The following is a 19,763-nucleotide window of genomic DNA, read 5'->3' on the forward strand; positions in this document are numbered from 1 at the left end:
TTTTCAACCCTGCTTCAATCCTGCCCCCACATCAGTTCTGCCCTCCCACCTCACCTTTGCTCCTCCTGCAGCTCCAGGCTGAAGTTGTCCCACTGGAACAATCCCAGGCTTAAGAACAGTCTGATATTGCATCCAATCCTATCTTCCAGGAATAATGAAAAACTTGGGAAACACACTAGCATGCCATTAAAGCAGCTGTTCTAATCAGGTCCTTTCATTGCTTTCTACGGCTGCTTTATTCGGAGCTACCACAGGGCTATCACCCTGTAGGCATGGTAGAGGCATCTTGAAGGTCCAGAAGTTGCCCCCCAGCATCCACACCAGGATTTTGTGATTCCCTCAGATGAAATCTACTCCCAGTACAACATCATTGGAAATGTTGGTCACCACAATAAAATCCCATTTAGTATGGTGGCCCTACTGCTGCAGCAACTTCTAGTTTCTCTGGGTGCGGCTTCCCACTGTTGGGCAATTTCATCTCCCAAGGTCTTTGCCTCTGCATCACCCGCAAACGTCATCTGGCCTGGGACCCACTCGGGAAACAGTCTCTCTCTGACCCACCAGAGGTCCGTGCACAACTTGCACCTGGGCCTCCTCCAATTTTTTAGCCATTTCCCTTGCAATCTTTTCTAGAGTTGCTGCACAGGAGTCACACTGGGGCTGGGAATTAACAGCTGATCCCTTTAAGGAAACATAACTTTCTACTTCCACATTTGTAACTCCGTGTATAATTTGGCCCTTAGGTTTGTCCAGTATGTGATCTTTCTTCATCAGCAGCTTATGAAGATCCTCTGTTGAACAGTTTATAAATGGGATTCTCTCACAGCTCGCCCCTAGGCATAGGTCCCCTCTCTGCATTGCCAGTTCCAGATTCAGATGTTCCCCTCCCTGCCACTTCCTGGCTTGCCATTCCTTCCAGTATTTCAAAACGATGAATCTCAGCCCATGGTGGTCATACAAATGTTCTTGTTACTGTCTATAAAAACCATGATCCACACAGGGAAGGTGCTGGTAAAATTAGTTGGAGTCACCATCCAAACTGATTGTGTGGGTCCTATCCTGCTTTAGGGTAATTGCGGTATTCTCTGAACTGAGCATTGACCTAAAGCTGGTACATCCTAGGGACAAGGATCAAGGAAAGAAAGGGGGTGGAGGGGAAGGGGTGACTGATTCAGTGCCGAATGAGACTAAAGGGAGTGGTGCCAACTTTCCTTTTGTTTTTCCTGTAATGGGCTGAGTAATTGGGAAGGTGTTGTGAGGTGGACGGGGCAGAGGGACGCTCTGTCCTTTAAATGGTACAGTCCCCTTCTTATTTACCTTCCCCTTACTCGCAAAGGAGAGGTGTGTGGGGTTTTTTTAATCCCAGTGCTCATGTTTTATGTAGTATGGAAATTTGTGGAAGACCTAGTGAAATAGTGCTCTTAAAATCCAACTAGGATTGGAAAAGCAGGGGGGCTGCAGGGCAGGATTGAGAAACATTGGCAGAGCTGGGTGGGGAGCCCAGGACTGGAATAGCAGGGGGGCTGCAAGGCAGGCCTGAGGGCCACTGGCAGAGCCATGAAATAGATACTTTGCCTTGCCCACAATATTCCTGATGGTTCACCCAAGAGTCATGCACAACTCCATTGCCCTTTTGTTACTGTCTTTTTGGGATTGCCTCTCGCTCTAACTAAAAATTGCACACATCATTGCTTACATAGGCCTAGCAATCCACCTAATGGAGAGACAGCAGCATATTAAACAGCTGCCTGTGATTTGTGTAGGCAGCAGCAGGGGGCACCAGAGATTTCTCTGCCTGCAGCAAATGGGCATGCTTTAGGCTTGACTTTAAATTACACATGCACCAGTAGAAATCAGGCTTTTCCAGTTATCCATGTTTCTTCAAAATCTGCAAGGTTCTGCCCACTGATGCCTAGAACATTCCCTGAAATTTTGGAATTGGTCAGCTGGGGTGTTCATAAGTTAGCATTTCCCTTTTGTAGTGCAATAATATTGAGTTTACTAGCAATAAGTGTTCTTCAGTTTCATGCCACTAAAGTGTGCAGAGAGAACAAGATAACCAGGACCCAGGCATGTGGAATTTGAGAAGTTTATTATGGGGAATGTTACATGCTTTGACCAACTACTGTTCTCAGTCTGAGTGTGGAACCAGGGTCATGTGTGGTCTTATAGATCTGGAGGGAGTTCATGGAGGGGATATACACACTAGGGTTGAATCTAGCCAAGTTACCTACTACACAGTCACAGCGTGCAGTCAGTCAGATTGTAAGTGTAACGTTTACTAACAGTCTATAGTTAGAGGGAAATAAGCTGTCTGGCTTCTTTTCTCAGTTCACATTCCACATTTGTCCTGTGAAGAAGAAAAAACAGAGTAAAAACCATGAGTGACTGTAACAGGGTGATGCTCTGTCCATCCTCTGATGCTCCAGAAACTGCTCAGACCCACTTTCTTTTAGCGTTCAGTCTGTATTTTATTCCAAACCCTTCCACCAACACTAGTACAGGGCAACATCACAGTTTTTAATCCTACATCTTTCAATCCATGTTTACCAGGGCCCTAGGAGAAAGAGATTTCCTTGTCTTGGGAACTCTTTCAGTCTGGACTCAGCTAGCCAAGTCATCCTTTCCTTGTAGCACTTCCTTCCTGTCTTATCAGGTTAGCCAGCTGAGGTCTAATTTGTTTCTTACCTCCCCAGCCTCTCCTTCTGATTGGCTAATTGCACTAGCAGCTGTCCCTGGGGGAACTAATTGAGGCTAAAGCCATGAGGGTCCCTCCGGTCAGACCTCAGCACTCTGTCATAGCAATGAAAAGGGGGAGTCTGCACCAAAAAGAGCCCAATTTTCTCCCCAGAAAATGTCACTCTGTACCGCTAAACAGGCTAGTCCTGAAAGGGGGGTTCTATTAATTACATGAAACATCAGCCTGTTTGGGCCCACGCAGAGCAATCCTACATCCCCACCTATGTGCTCTCCTTCACTACTGTAACTCTGTGGACTTCATGGGAGTTACTCTTGATTTATGCTGGAGCGAGAGAGATCAGAATCTGCCCCATTGGCTTTAATGGGAATTCTAGTTGTGCCAGGAGGGAAAAAATCCACACTTAATCCCACTTCCTTTTGTTTCTTGCTCTATAAACCACTGCAGCTGCATGAAACTGCAGCTGTAGAATTCAGCACAGAGATTTTCACCGTGTTTTAGACAATTTCATGCCCTGCATGTTTCACTTTTCCATGAAGCTCCCTGAAGTGGCTGTTACAGGATCAGCACCGTGAGACATTTCAAATCCTGAATATGCAAGAGTTCCGATCCTAGAGTCACCTTCAGCTGATGTGTGGGATTTTCAAAAGTGCCTCAGCAGTACACTGCCCACTGACTTTCAATAGCACGTGTGCTCCGAAGTCATTTAGTTGCTTTTGAAAATCCCACCTGATGGGCCCATTTTCTGCTCAGGAATAGGTTTATTTTCACTGTAAAAAGGGATTCATTTCCAAGCCCAACATCTGCAAAATCCTGTATATTTTTCCAGTGACATGGGCTCATTTCCAAATACCTTACAAACTGTCTCAGAGCATTTTGGATTTGGAACAGCTCTTCCTTTCATTTAACTACATCTCTGCATGCCACCGACTCTCTCCTCCCCCCACCTTCCCCTCTCCCCACTCTTATCTCTCTCTATGTAGAGTATCACTCACATGTTGCTCTAATCGCTGCAGACCTGCAGCTGCTTTCCGGGTGAGATGTCTGACCACAGGCTGTGCTGCACTCAGCAAGACGTGTTTGCCTGGAAAAGAAAAAACCCAAATGTCACATTCTATCAAACCACTGCTATAACCGCCACATAAATGTCCCCTGCCCCAATTACAGAGTATTCCCAACTCACAAACACCTTTGAGAAGTTGAAGGCTGTGTGATGCTTCCCAGAGGTATCCATGGATGTGAGGGACCTCGCTACCCCCCCACCCTGAGCATGAGGAAGCCTTATCTGCACCTGCTGTGGGTCAGTTCCCCAACACCACCAGCCCCTGGCAAGACAAGCACTACCTTCCAGGCCCTGCTCTCTTTATTGGTTAATGAGAGATACACTCCAACCCTTGAGCCATCCAAGCATCCACCTGCAATGCTAAGCCCCTGATCCACTGGACACTGTCAGCTTCTCCAAATCTGCCGTTCCCAATGAGCAGTACAGCACAGCGGATCAGTTACACCGTAGAACACAGCTCTGCTTTACACACAGCACTTAGATTTGTTTACAGAGAAAGTTTTTTTTTTTTAATTTCTGCTCTTTGTTTAAGTGATAAAAAGCAGAAATTTTGGAAACAAAGTGTTACATATTAAATAAAATCGTAACATGCATTCTAGAGCCTATACTTTACTTATCATGTCAGATAGAGCAAAAACTCACCCCAAATCCTTCCAGTGTATTACAGCCAACCTAGGCTGTGATTTTCCATTCATGATACAAGTATGCTGACCTCTTGCCTCCTCGGTGGAAAGATGCAGAGTTTGTTTCTGTCCCTACAGCTGTAGTTTAAAAAAAAAAAAATCCATTGTCTTCACTAGAGACTTTGCAATCACTTGATTAGCATTTTGCTCAGACTGTAAATAGGTGTTCATTCTGAAGTATACAATACTCAATTTAAATGTAGACAGACCAATAGATAAATATTTTCTGGCTGAAAGAAACTTGCTTATCCACTGCTGGTAGGTGCACCCAACTCACAGAACTTAAAACATAATTTTCATTATATATACATAGCTCCTTACATATTAACCACACATACATTTTGCAATGATTATGATGGCCAGTGTGATACAAGATTTCAGTAGAGATCTTGCATCAGACTCTGACAAAGTACTATGTAAATACCAGGCCCAGGGGGATCCCTGTAACACTTATGCATCCCTGTGTCTTCCACCAGTTGGCACCAAGAGTTCCCCTGGCTCACAGCCTCCCTTGTTTCAGAATGACCTGTCTTCACAGCTGATCTATAAACTCATGGGCAGAATCTGACATGTTCAGTAAGTCACTAAATATTTGATGAAACTCTCTTGAAATCTCCCCATTTTGGATTGATCCCTTCCCAAGGCAGAGCTACAACATACCACACAGTGTCTGGTGAGTTCCAGTGAGTCCACTGGCCGCACCTGGGAGGGACATGGGGCTAACATCCAACACACAGGCTGGTTGTGGCCCTTTGTCAATTGTGGTAAGGTACCAGCAGCAAAGTGCAAATAAACATCACCCAGTTTAGTGGAAATAGACAAGGATCTCAGCCAGGCCTCCTACCTCTTTTATAGTAACTGTAGATCAGGACTGAAGCTGGTTTGATGTTGGACACAGGAAGTTCTTGCTCAGCTGAGAAAGATAAACTGATATTCTTCTGAGAGACCTGGGAATGGGAGGACAGTGGATAGCATTAGATGTTTTCTTTTAATATCAATTTCTCTTCACCAAAGACCTACTGACGTGGATTCCAAATACATAGGGCTCTCATCTTGCACGGCAGAGGTGAGAGCCCAGAGAGTCCCTGTTCATCTGATCAGTTTCTTTACAGTTGTCTTGTTAAGATTTTTGGCCCTGAAACTAAAAATTTTCAAAAGGCATCAGTTTAAAGCTTGTAGACATATATAACACCAGAGGGAAAAATCTCTCTCTGAATTTATGTTCTCCATGTAGAAGGGGACACAGCTGTTCTTGGTTTCCACCTGCATCATCACACAATCATCCTAAAGCTTTAAACAAGGAAATGGGAAAGAGGATCCATTATTAACAAGCATTAAATATAAGAGGCATCCCAGATCCTGCAGAAATGCCCATGTGAATGGCACTGGAGTGGGTTACCTATGGAGGTGGTGGAATCTCCTTCCTTAGAGGTTTTTAAGGTCAGGCTTGACAAAGCCCTGGCTGGAATGATTTAGTTGGGGTTGGTCCTGCTTCGAGCAGGGGGTTGGACTAGATGACCTCCTGAGGTCCCTTCCAACCCTGATATTATGTTTCACCACTTCTATTCCTGTGAAACAACAGTGGCATCTAGTGGTTAAAGTGGGAACTGCAAAATAATCACTGGAGGCAAATTTTCAAATGTATTTTAATACCTAGATACCTATAAAATCTGTCTCTTGGTTGTGTGTGTGTGTGTCCCCTAAGTGGGTTACTGGTTGTATGGAATGAAGGGGATGGCAATGTGTCCTGAGCCAAGTGGACTCCAGTGAATGCCCTCATGGCTCAGAACGCTGGTTGGCTGGCCTGGTCCTTTCCTTTTATCCAGCCCAGGGTATAACAGCCTGTAACCCCCTCTGCCCCTGGGGTGGTTTATTCACGTCACTCCCATCCTTTACCTTCTACCAGGATGATCTGAAGGGATGAAGCCTGAGAGCATCTTGCCATCAACAATGGCCATGCTGGAGCTATTGCACGTCCTGGCATAACTGAAATGAGAGAGACTGGATCAGTCTGGACCACGAATGAGGAGGAAACGTTCTGCTCCAGAGCACAAATAGCCTGTGAAGATCTTTCTGATTTACCTGTTGCACTGTGATAACTTAATGACATGGAAGAGAGAGAGAGAGGGTAGCGAAGGGCCCCCTGGAGGGACAGGGCTTGAGTGGAGGCCTCTTAATACAGTACCTGGTTTCTATGGTGCTGGTGCTCTATAAACACCTAGAGACAGAAAGGGTTTTGCCATGAAGCACAGCAAGTTCCATGCAGGGTGAGGGAGCTAATGTTCCAAGTGTTTCACTAGGACCATAGTACAGGGACATGATCCAAAATTATTGGACTTTGTTATCTGGGGGCTTGTGATGGGTTGGACTAGGCCCAAAGGCCCCCTGCTGGAGGCCTCAGGGTTTGCCACACCCATCCCAGGAAAGGAGCTGTGGAGAGATCCTCCAAGCGGCTTAGAGTGGTTGCGCGGAAGCAACCAATTAGAGGAGCTGCTAGAACAGCCAATCAGGGGCCGGGAGGGCCATATAAAAGGAGCTGCAGAACAGATCAGCAGTTAGTTGCTGTTTGGAGCTGGAAAAGAAAGGACTGTGTGCCTGGCTGAAGAGCAGCAGGCGCACAGACAGCTAAGTGAGGGCAGGAACTGGGGCAGTAAGAGGCTCCTGGCTGGCTGCTAGGACTGAGCCAAAGACAATTTGCTAGGAGGGACCGGGGGAGCAAAGAAGGAGCTCCTGGCTGGATGCTGGGACTGAGCCCGGCTGTAGGAAGGTCGTGTCTCCAGGGACGAAGCGCTGGGGATATGGCCCCATACCAGGGCTGGGACTACTTAACGACTGAGCCCAAGGAGGGCTAAAGGGGTGCAGGGAGTAAAGGTGAATCATCCCCATTATAAAACAGCACTAACACTGTACCCAGCTATTTAGTATATATATGCACTGCAGGGCATTGTTGGATGAATCAGAAATGCTTAGTTGTGTATCACAGGCTCTATACTGCTAACATCTAGTGGAGAATCTCCTTTTACTCCAGTCATTGAGGCCCAGATTTTTGGGGTAGGAGAAGCCAAGTCCTATGCACACAGTCATAGTGCTGCCCTGAGGGGCCATGCAGTTCAGCAGAGTGACAACAGGGAAGTCCTTGGGTGCCCCAGATTTGTAACAATATTTATAATCGGTAATCCTGTTTTAAACCCTCCTCTCCCCCGTTTCCCAGTTGGCTGGTTCTTGTCATTCAGGGAGCTGGGGCAATGGTGGGAAGTGACTTGTCTGAAAGGAGCAGATCAAACTTTGCTGCAAGGCTGCTGTGCAGGAAGCATTCACTGTCGGCAGAGAGAGATTGAACCCAGATGTCTTTTTGGGCACGAGAATCTCGTATCTCAGGATTGTCTATAACAAAGGGAAAATAATCCTGACAATAAAACCCCAATCACTCCCATCCTGCCTTTAACACTGTGGCATTTCTCAAACACCTTTCGGACAGATCTGCCTCTATCCTCTCTTTTCCACATTAAGTTCAGATCCAGATTCAATTTTGACTCATACTACAGCACAGAGACTCCTCCTGGCAGATGACTGTATCTGCAATGGAGACACAATCCATTGCAGTTAATGTCCCCCAGAAACCTCACTGCCTGGGAAAGAGGAAAACCAAAAAGAGCGCAATAGGATGTAATTGGCATAAATTTCACTTGGAAATGAATCTACTTCTCTGAGCAGGATGATTGAAAATGATGCTGCCATCATGGAGACAACTTACAATGGAGTGACTCATTTGCTCTGGACAGACAGCAGTGGGAAAAATGGGTTGCCTCATGTACCACTCGGAGATTCTAAAGCTAAAAAAATAAATCTACTCTTCTGAGTGCAGAATTGATCTGAAGAGGCTTAAGAAAAAGAGTTCCTTCAAAACAGTGAAGGAAACACAGGAACAGGATACATGAAAGAAAGAATGAATAAAGAATGAAACAAAAAGCCTAAGAAACAATGAAACAAAGAACAAAAGAAACAAAGAAAGAATGCATGTACCAAAGAACAAAAAAGAGGCAAACTCAAGAATGGTTCCTTACTGAGTGGAGCTGCCCCATAGTGAGGGGCAGTGGGCTGGGGATCTTTGAGCTGCACATAGGGTTTGACTACACTTACATGTTATAGCGCTCTAACTTGCTGGCTCAGGGGTGTGAAAAATCACCTCCCTGAGCGCAGCAAGTCAGAGCGCTTTAAAGGGCTAGTGTAAACAGCTATCCCTCCAGGGGGAGGGATAGCTCAGTGGTTTGAGCATTGGCCTGCTAAACCCAGGGTTGTGAGCTCAATCCTTGAGGGGGCCATTTAGGGATCTGGGACAAAAATCTGTATGGGGATTGGTCCTGCTTTGAGCAGGGGGTTGGACTAGATGACCTCCTGAGGTCCCTTCCAACCCTCATATTCTATGATTCTAAGTGCTGGGAGCATGTGGAGGTGGATTACTGGGAGAGCTCTCTCCCAGCGCTCGCGCGCAACCACACTCGCACTTCAAAGCGCTGCCCCAGGAGCGTTCCCGCAGCAGCACTTTGAAGTTTCCAGTGTTGCCATGCCCATAGACACAGCCATTGCCATTCACATACAGGGAACATCAGGCAGGGCAGTCTGCTGAAGCAGCAGGCGGTTTTTGCTGTCCACTTGCAAGCTCCTTTTGAAGGATTTGCTGGAGTGGATTTTGATGGAGTTTTGGCTGTCCTTGGTCCTTAGTGTGGATGTAATATTAGGGGCAGTGCAATATAACAGGCATTCACAGTGTTTTGCGAGAGTCCTAGCTACCAGTTCACACCAAGGGTTTGTTTTACGTGGGGGTATTCTGAGCATATCATGTTAGCTGGGAACTGAGGGAGACACTGTAGATTCCCTCCCTTTGCTGCCCTCCCTGCTGGTTCTAGTCTCAGCAGTACAGAATTTGGAGAGATGCCCTTACCTTTTGTGCAGAGGAGGGAGCTCTGGGTCATCTCCTTTTTGATGCATTCAGGCTGCTCAGCACAAAGGGGGGGCGGGGGGAGACACAAGCAGATGTGACTTCATGAAATGCTAAACATGGTGTTCTGGTCTACCCTGGCCTTGGTGCTCCCTATGGGGGGCAATAGTAACCTGCAGATTACACGCACAGCAAGTGGCGTTATGGTGCGGGAGGGGACTAGAAGAACTGGCTGAGAGGAACATTTGCCCATAGCTTAGCAGGCCGGGGTCAGGCATGCCCATTCTTCTGATGCCAACCCCCTCACTGCTCCATGATTGGAGCCTGCAAGGTCCCCTACTGACCATGTTTGTCACATTTACCAAGCACTGGGTCTCCTCAGGAGTCGTCATCTTGGGGTCTACCTTAAACCCTAGCTTTATTTGTCCCCAGCTAAGCAGATTTCAGCATAGGTAGTATCCCTGTGTGCAGTTCCTGCTGTGTGCAAGGTCTTGTGCTAGGCCAGAGGGGTTAAGCTCAACCTTGTCCTGTACTCTCTCATGGCCTCACCAGAGCAAAATAAACACCCCATGACAGTTCTCAGAGATAACCTAGTGTCCTGGCCTTGATCTGGCCACATGTATGTGTACACCTTAGCAAGGAAGCAACTGGGAATGGCTGGGGACCGGCAGAGCAAAAATGTCCTGATTACAGGATAAGACATGGTGGAGCAAGATATATAAAGGGTATTTTTTTCTTTTTTGAGTGGCTGGGTATTTACAGTTTCAGAAGCTGTAGATTAGCTGGGTATTTACAGGCTAAAAGTCACACAATGACTTGGGGGTATCTACAGGGACAAATTCAGTGGGATAGCAATGTCGGGGTTAAATGTCAAGAAGTTGCAAGGGCCAAGGTCCACAAGGGTATTTAGGCACCTTTAAGGATCTGGGTAAAGTATTTTATAGGAGTAAGTGCTGGGTGGTGACTGGGAATTTAACAGGGATGGGAGTGGCTGAGTGGTTATATCCATGAGAGATACACGATCATTGCTTCTTCCTCTACAAAGGGCTTGGCTACACTCGGGACTTCACAGCGTTGCAGCGCTGTATGTACTCCACCTCTCCGAGGGGATTAGTTTGCAGCGCTGCGAGCGAGCGTGCAGCACTGCAGGCAGTGATTACACTGGCGCTTTACAGCGCTGTACTCGCTGCGCTCAGGGGGGTGTTTTTTCACACCCCTGAACGCAGCAAGTTGCAGCGCTGTACAGCGCCAGTGTAGCCAAAGCCTAAGTGCAACAGTGGTGTAACCTGAATAAAGCCCGAACAGCATGAGCCATTTATAACTCAGACTGGACAGAGCACTGGAGTATAGAGCTGAGTCAATTATTTATATTTTGGTTCAGTGACCAAACTGAAAATCTGGGGGAAAAAATTACTTTCAAAGTGAACCAGAAGTTTTGTTTTTTCTCTATGAAATGAAAAACTTAAAATGAAATGTCAAAATGAAATGGTGACATTTTCTAAACAAAATGTCAATGCGAAACTACATTTTCAAAATAAAATGTCTAAACAGTTCAGTTCACACATGCCGCTGTCACTGCTTCATTGTTCACCGTGCCGCTGGCTGCTTCATTGTCAGTCACTAGGCCACTGGCCTCTGCCTGCATCATTGTTCACGCCACCACTGTGCTACTTTACTGCAACCTGTGCAATGCCTTGATGTCCCATCACTTAACACCGCTCTCAGTGATTTCAGCAGTTAGAAGAGCAGCCTTGGTACTAAAGCAGACTGGTCAGTCTCTTGCACTGGAGATACTGCCCCACAGCAGGTCTAAGTTTAGCACATACACCTGGGTATCAGCAACTTTAGCTCTAGTGATCTGTAACAAAACAAAAGACTCCCAAGTGAGTACGATCAGCTTAGTTATTAAACAGAAGAGAGTAAAAGGGGACTCCTTAGGCACAGCAGAGTGTCTATATCCCCTCTCCACTAGCTTTTGGCACACCTGCCACCTGTATAGTGAATGCACTTTAGTTGAGGGTGACCCCTCTCAATCAGGGCAGGCCAAGCACAGTTCTGATGCCCCCACTCACACAACAAGGACAACAACCTTTCCTCACCCCTGCACCCAACACCACAGTAACCTGCAATCCTACACCAGCCAAAAGTGGTCATTTGGGCAAAGCCACTCCAACACGCTGCACATCTTGGCACAATAGGCGTGTCTATGCAAACAAGGTTGGTTCCTGAAGTCTCTTCCCCCAGCTCATCACTAGATGTCAGTGAAGAGCTCATTCAGACTCTGTTTAAATCAGCTTCAGGAACCACATCTTGTAATTGTACCGAGCCTTTATCTGGTAACAGTTTATCTATATGCCTCTTCATTATCCCCCCCCTTTTACCAGATGTGTCTCTGATCCCAATACCTGCGTTACCGCACCTTCTTCCCACTTCATCCCCCCTTGTAATTTCATACAAATACTCTCTACCCTAAACAGAAAAACCTGGAGGAGGGGCTGTCAGGAAACCAATATAGGCTGTAACACAATATGGACTAAAAGCTAAAATCCAGATAAGGCTAGTTCTGCTGGACTCAAGCTTCAGACAACTTTCCCTCCTCATTCCCTGCTTCTCATAGAAACGTCATTACTGCCTTACAAAAGACTAGGGTTGCCAACTTTCTAATCACACAATACCGAACACCTTTACCCTGCCCCTTCTCTGAGGTCCTGCCCCCCACTCACTCCATTCCCCCCTCCCTCCGTCACTCACTCTCCCCCACCCTCGCTTACTCACTCATTTTCACCGGGCTGGGGCAGGGGGTTGGGGTGCGAGAGGCGGTGAGAGATCCGGCTGGGGGTGCAAGCTCTGGGGTGGGGCTGGAGATGGGGGGTTTGGGGTGCAGGAGGAGGCTCTAGGCTGGGGATTGGGGCAGAGGGGTTTGGAGTGTGGGAGGGGGCTCCAGGCTGGGGCAGGGTGGAACACCTTTGGGCCCAGTATTTTTACCAGTGGATTATACTTCCTAACGATAATAACGATACGGCGATGGAACAGACTGCCTCAGGAGGTTGTGGAAGCTTCTCCGCTGGAGGTTTTCAAAAGGAAGCTGGACAGCATCTGTCTTGGATGGTTTAGAAACAACAAATCCTGAATCTTAGTAGGGGGTTAGACTAGATGACCCTTGCGGTCCCTTCTAACCCTATGATTCTATATCAGTGATTAAGGTAAACTGTTTCCCAAACAGGCATTCATGGAATTTAATAACCTCCCAAATGATGCTAACACTTCTTTTTTAATTTGTGAGTCTTATCTTTCAGCCTTTGATAATGTTCTGCAAGCAAATGCTATGGATTTTTCACTCCCATCTTTACAAATGTGTGAAATGACAGGCCCAATTCCTTCAGGAGAGGCGTCACAGGTTAGGTTAGATCTGGGGCTGTAGCTCAGTGGTAGAGCACATACTTTGCATGTACGAGGCCCTGGGTTCATTCGCCAGCATCTCTAGGTACTTTGGGGGAGGGCTAGCTCAGTGGTTTAAGCATTGGCCTACTAAACCCAGCGTTGTGAGCTCAATCCTTGAGGGGGCCATTTAGGGAACTGTGGTTAAAAAAATCTGTCTGGGGATTAGTCCTGCTTTGAGCAGAGGGTTGGACTAGGTGACTTTCTGAGGTCCCTTCCAATCCTGATATTCTGTTACTATCTCCATCTAGTAATGGGCCTATACCATAGCTAGGATTTCTTTTGTTCCTCATATACTTAAAAAACTCCTTAGGGATCTGGGGCAAAATCAGTACTTGGTCCTGCTAGTGAAGGCAGGGGGCTGGACTCTATGACCTTTCAAGGTCCCTTCCAGTTCTAGGAGATAGGATATCTCCATTTATTTATTTATTATTTATTTAATAATTTAAATTTAGGTTATGGGTAGAGCCCTGAGAAAATCTTGATTTTTTTTTTTAAATTACAGCACTGTCACAGGTAAAGTAACAAATTTCACAGGATATACACAGAATGCCATCAGTGAAAGGTCACTGCTACATTCCTTTGTATAAAAGCAGACATTGAATCACCCCAAACTGCTGCGATTTCCCCTACAACGGAATGACAGAAGCAGGCATCCACGGGCAGTGTTACGTCGAAGCAGAAGTTCATGTGAGGCTACAGATTTTCCTGAGCATGAGACCAGAACGTACAGGTGCCCACTTTTACTTCCCTGCTGTAGGAAAAACTGCAGTACTAGGCTAATTCCACAATTTCTGCATAGTTGCGAATTTCTCAGGGCCCTAGTTATGGAAAGCTCAGGATTACAGTGTACCAATAGGCTGGAACTAGTTTCCTTTTCACTACCTCAAAAGTTTTATGTTTCTTTTCCGTCCAAACCCACTTTATAGTTTCTGCAATTAATGTTGGTAAATTTGGAATTAATCTTTCATCATAATTTAACACGGTCAGAAACAATCTAAGCTCTGAGACCGTCTATAGCACTGGAGTGTTCTCAACTGATTTTATATTCTCTTTTAATAGGTAAACCTTTTCTGCATCTACACAGTGCCTCAAACAAGTAACCTGATTTTGAAAAAAAAGCACACTCATCTCTGTTAACTTTAAAATATATTTTTGTAATCTCTTTAGTGTCCCCATTACATATTTTAAATGTTCCTCTGAAGTCCTCCCGGTTATTAATAAATCATCTAAATAACAGACACCACTATTTACCTCCTGCAGTGCCTGATCTGTTATTCATTGAAACAGAACAGGTGTGCTAGCTACCCCATAGGGTAATCTTTCATACCTAAATACCCCTTTTGTGGACAGAAATTTTTTTGCATCTGGCTACATTGCCATCTGCTGGTATGCTTGGGACAAGTCTAGTTTATTCAACTTCATTCCCTCTGTCAGTTTTGCAAATAAATCTTGTGGTTTAGGAAGTAGATACTTGTCCATCTCCAGCCAGGGGTTTATAGTGACTATATAATCCCTAGAAATTCTTACACTACCATCACCTTTTGGGATACACACAATTGGTACAGTTCTTTCACTGGACTCCATAGAGAAATTATACCCTGCTTTTGCAAGTCATCCAGTTGCTTTTTCTTAGGCTCTCACAGAGCATATGGCACAGGTGTAGCCTTCAGAAATTTAGGAATGGCCTTGGCTTTGCTGGTGTATGTCTTTAACCAAACCCGTATCTGTACTAATGACAGCTTTATATTGGTCTTTCAATGCCCCCGCTCTGTCTGGCAGATGATGTACCACAATCCAATTTAATCTTGCATAACCAATCTCTCCCCATTATTGGGGGGCCATTTCCTTCCATTACAACTAATTCTAATGGTGAACAGAAACCTTTATAAGTTACAGTGACAGGGAGACAGCTTAATACCCCTCTCTGCCCTTATTGCAATTCTGTAAAAGCACAATAGTTTCTTTTAATCTTACCTCAGATAACATTTTTTTTGTAAACTCCCTCAGAGATCATGGTCATTGTCACTCCTGTATCTCTCTCCATTATCAATATCACATCCTTTACCTTTACATTAACATAATACGGGTGATGACATCTGTTCATTCTCCACCATATACAGTTCTGTGAAATGGTACAGCTCACATATCCTTTCATCTGGAGACAATCTGCCTCCGAGCCCAACTCCTCCTAGTCACATAACTAGTTCCATGGCTCCTATCTGCAGTCATTGATGGCTTCCTCTCAGCATATCCTTTGCTGTTCTGTGGGGCACTGTGGCAAGCCCAGGTGACATTTTCCCTCTTACCGCACTTCTTGCAGTGCAGCTTACTAGAGAAATAGTGCTCCTGCTGGTGTGATATCCCTAAACCATGGAAACACGGCTCCCTCTGTTTTATTTGAAACCTGTGAGAGGTGCTGACCAGTGTCATCATCTTCTTCCTCCCCTGCTGAGTCCCTTTTTTCCAGGCCTGGCACAATGGGGAGAGTTTATTTTCAAATTTTGGTGTATTTTTCTTTATGGATTCAAACAACAGAACAGTCTCCACAGCTCCCTCTAGTAGCAGGTGTCAATTCAGGGCAACTGCACCTCCCCTCAGGGGTTCAGCAAGGGCAACCACTCTATGGGGTAGTAAGAAATTTTTTCTTTAAAATACCAAGGAAATTAACTGTCCCAAACCTTCATTAATAGAGAGTTAGGTTTACTCAGTGCTGCCTAATGCCCTTCAGAATGTGGAGAAGTGGGTAACCTTAAACCTCTGAAAACAAGGAAATAAAAAGTGAAGGTACAAACCATTTCTGCAATGCAACCTTTACTCTACCCTCTTTGAGTGATACTCCAACATGCCAATAACACACTGCCCTTACAGATACTACAGACACTCTGGGAACAGAGCACATAAGCACTGTAGGACAAAGTCTAGCACCTACTCTTTGCTAAGGCAAAACTCAAGTTTAGATCAGTCCTAGCAAACAGCAGCTACCTACACACAAATACTGACCACACCAGATTTGCAAAATGTTACCACCTCTTCACCCTTGCCCTGAGGATTCCTTCTGAGCCATTGCCTTCACTGACTCCTCACTAAGGCATGGAGACTAGTCATGTAGACCACCAGACTGCTGACAATCCCCATGGCAAGACACCCCCCCGGAACCCCCTACTGACAAAGCCTACAGAACTCAATGCTGAAATGAGGAATGCTTGATCCCTCAAAGTACAGGTGCAACTCTCCTCATACCACAGTGGCAGTGCAGCCAATTTGCTCCAACTGCTCCACCATTCAATACAGTTAAACCTAACACCTAAGGCAGCTGGTGTGCATGCAAATAAATGGTGCAACTCAAACCACTGGAACACGACATAACACAATGGCATGTTCTCTTAGTCATTCCTCATGTCTATTTATTATGGCATTATCTTTACTGAATCACCTTATCTCTTATTCCAAAAGGTAAACAGAGAAACTTGTATCTGTCCCAGAGTGTATTAAAAGTGCAAAATTCAAATGACTCATTATCTAAAGTGACTTACCAATATCCATCTTTCTTATCTAGCATAATGAATATGCTTTTACCAGCTAGTCAGCAACGGACATCTACTGGTGTGGGGATAGAGTAATGCTGTCTCAATATAGTCTTATTAAGGCATTGGGGATCCAAACAAATCCTAATCTTCCCATACTTTGTCTCAGTTATGATTAAACTGCTAACCCATGGAGTGGGTGAGTTCACTTTGGCTATGACTCTTTCCTTTTCTAACTGTCTGAGTGAATTTCTGAGTCTCTGTCACTGCAAAAGGTGTAGTTCTGCAGCCATGCATGACAATGGTGACTGATGGGTCTGTATATATGGAATACTTCCCACAGAACTCTCCTAGTCCCCTGAAGAATTCCAGGTGTTGTGCAATCAATTCTTCTTTAGTGCTGGGTGCTTTGGTATACAGCATACCCACATACATATTAGGTGTACCTGTATGCAAGCTTCTCTGCCTATCAGTAGTGTTGTAAATGCCTTAGCGATTAAGTCTTCATCACTAAGATGAAGTCTTCAATTGAAGACTGACCTTAGCTTTAACAGTTGCCACTGTTAAGGTGACTTCCCCTTAAGAGTATATTCTGGAATCACCATATGCTATAAGCACAACATCAGACTGCTTTATCTGGATGGGACCTGCTATCTTTCTCAAACGGTGAATTAGAAAACATTTAGCTTCCACCCCAATATTAAGATTAAACTCTGCAAATAGAATAGGGATTTAATTTTCCACATTTGTGACATGTTTTTCCATAGGCTGTCTGTCATACCACAGTGTGTACAGAAATTTTGTGAGAGTGGTTGGTGTGTCTGCTTTGCTCTGACTCACCAGCAGCTGGGCCCTCCCCATGATGCCCTGAGTATTCTTTTGTATAACAGCCTCTACAAACTTGTCAGTATGTGGCCAAGACGGGATCTCTATTTTGTGTCTTTGTGGCTTGTGAAGCTCCGCAAATGGAGACACCGTATCTCCTAGAACTGGAAGGGACCTTAAAAGGTCATCGAGTCCAGCCCCCTGCCTTCACTAGCAGGACCAAGTACTGATTTTGCCCCAATCCCTAAGTGGCCCCCTCAAGGATTGAACTCACAACCCTGGGTTTAGCAGGCCAATGCTCAAACCACTGAGCTATCCCTCCCCCTTTCTACAAGCCTAAATCAGGTTTCCACTTTCCTCAACAACCTTTCCTTTAGCCCTTTATCAGTGACACTGAACACAGTACTGTATCTGAGAATATCATTTTCAGTATTTCCAAACTCTCAATTTCTTGCTTTTTGCCTCAGCTCTATGACATACTTGTCTATCTGCTCTTCCCTAAGTGTAGGTGAGACCACTACAGAACTGGTACCGTTCAAAAGACAACATTTTTCTTACGGTTGCCATAGTTTCTAAGCACTGTTAAGATCTCATCCAAAACTGAAGCATTTTCAGCTGGCTGCTGTAAGAATGTTATAAACTTCCAGAGCTTCCTCTCCCACTATGTGCAGTAAAATGGCTACTTTTATGCCCTGTTCTTTTTTATCTGCTCCTGAGGTTTTCATACAGATCTGGAAGGTTTGTTCCCATCTCCTTCAATTTTCAGCAAGATCACAAAAGAAAGATAAAGGTGGGGTTGGCTTGCAATCCTCCCTGCTCAGGATTTTTTTTAAATACTATTTTCTAGTTTAACTGCTTTAATTTTGCCTTCACTTTTGTGTACTCACTGTGTCTTTATTCTCTGTGCCTCCTGTTTGGTTTCTGCTGGTTTGTGCATTGCAGCTTCTTGTCTGTGTGTGTGGCAGTTTGCACCATTTACTGACACGCTGTGTCCTGGCAAAAACAGCTACTTCCTGCAGCCTGGGGTCACTGCTAACGCCAGACAGCGCTGCTTGCACAGCCGCAGCTGCGAGTGTCACTGTCTCTGTGAGCGCGCTGCAGCCCGAGTACTGCAGGAAGCCAGAGTGAGACCAGACACATGTACCTTTTTACTATAGACATAACAAGATGGCTCCTGCAGACTGAGCAGGCAGCCGCCGAGTGTCTCTGCCTCACGTGAGAGCTCTCTGGCAAGGAGAGGACATGGCAGCATGACACGTTTTAAAGAGACAGCACCACAATATACAGCAGTCACAGGTCTCGTTCACACACACAGCTGTGGGCACAGACTACAAAACAGTCACCATGAAATACGCAGTAAAAGATGTTGAACACGCACAAGAGAGGAAGGATTTCACAGCGAACTCTGTATATACTCCGCTGGCCAAGGGAGATTGCACCCAGCCCCAGTGACTGGATGATGGGACGTGACAGGTTCCCCTCGCAGCCACTCTTAGCTGTACCCGGTTGGGAGGTGGGGGCTAGGAGCTCTGATGTTTCTGCTTCAGAGACGCCAGAGATAATGGTATGGTGGGACTCGAGAAGGTGGTTGCGGTATCTTCTCCAATTGGCTATAATAACAGCTCCACTCACTACAGAGGAGAAATAACAGTATACATTTTTTGAGCTCTGTTTGTGCTTCCTTGTACTTGACTACAGCGTGTCAGGTCAGGGAGAAAAGGGTTTGTTGCACACTACACATGGAGCAGGGCTGGGGGTTCGGTTCAGGAAGGAAGGAATGCATTTCATCTGGGTGGGAGGAGGGACAGAGCATTCAGAAGCTGTGTGTTAAAGGACACGTGACATCCTTTTGGCAGGATGCATGGAAGTGCAGCAAATTCTGGGACACAAGTATAATTTCAGCATGACTCCCAGTGCTTTCGGAGAGAAAACGGGTTCACAGTAATGTGGGAGGTTTAATTCTGAGGCTTTTTCTAGCAATCCAGAGTTACACTAAGGAAGGAAAGCTATGCACCATTTTGCTTCTCTGACAAAGCCTGGTAGATTTCACATGCTAACCTCTCTCTTCCAACTCAGCTTGCTACAGAAGACTGTAACATCTACTAATCTGCCTCTGAAGCCATGTGTCATGACTGATCCTGTGTAAGGGTCAGCTTAGAGTGGGGAATGGATGTAGGGAGGTTCTGCTTGTGGAGAGGAGTTAGAAGGAAACATGGCAGATTCAGAAAAAGATGCAGGATCCTTGGAATTCAAAGAAAGAACAGGAGTACTTGTGGCACTTTAGAGACTAACAAATTTATTTGAGCATAAGCTTTCATGGGCTACAGCCCACTTCATCGAATGCATAGAATGGAATGAAGTGGGCTGTAGCCCACGAAAGCTTATGCTCAAATAAATGTGTTAGTCTCTAAGGTGCCACAAGTACTCCTGTTCTTTTTGCGAATACAGACTAACACGGCTGCTACTCTGAAACCTGGAATTCAAAGGGCTCATTCAAACACTCCCAAGGTATAGGTCGGTTTGTGGTAATATTGGGATGGAAGGCCATTCCACCGGATTGTTTTTTGGGGAAAGGGGAACACTGTAAAAC

General features: G+C 45.5%; 1 long non-coding RNA gene across 2 annotated transcripts; it reads right to left on the reverse strand.

The window, feature by feature from the left end:
* Positions 1-2,073: 2,073 nt before the first annotated feature.
* LOC112112457 lies at positions 2,074-18,322 on the reverse strand. 2 transcript variants are annotated; one of them, XR_002908601.3, is made up of 4 exons: positions 18,061-18,322; positions 4,404-4,522; positions 3,694-3,782; positions 2,074-2,350 (listed from the first exon to the last, which is right to left on the reverse strand). It is a non-coding gene; the product is annotated as an uncharacterized LOC112112457 (long non-coding RNA). The 2 variants fall into 2 exon arrangements; XR_002908600.3 differs by lacking the exon at positions 18,061-18,322 and adding an exon at positions 5,289-5,299.
* Positions 18,323-19,763: the final 1,441 nt, after the last annotated feature.

This window comes from Terrapene carolina, unplaced genomic scaffold, assembly GCF_002925995.2.
Source record: "Terrapene carolina triunguis isolate 2854851 unplaced genomic scaffold, T_m_triunguis-2.0 Scaffold670, whole genome shotgun sequence".
Lineage (NCBI taxonomy): Eukaryota > Metazoa > Chordata > Testudines > Emydidae > Terrapene > Terrapene triunguis.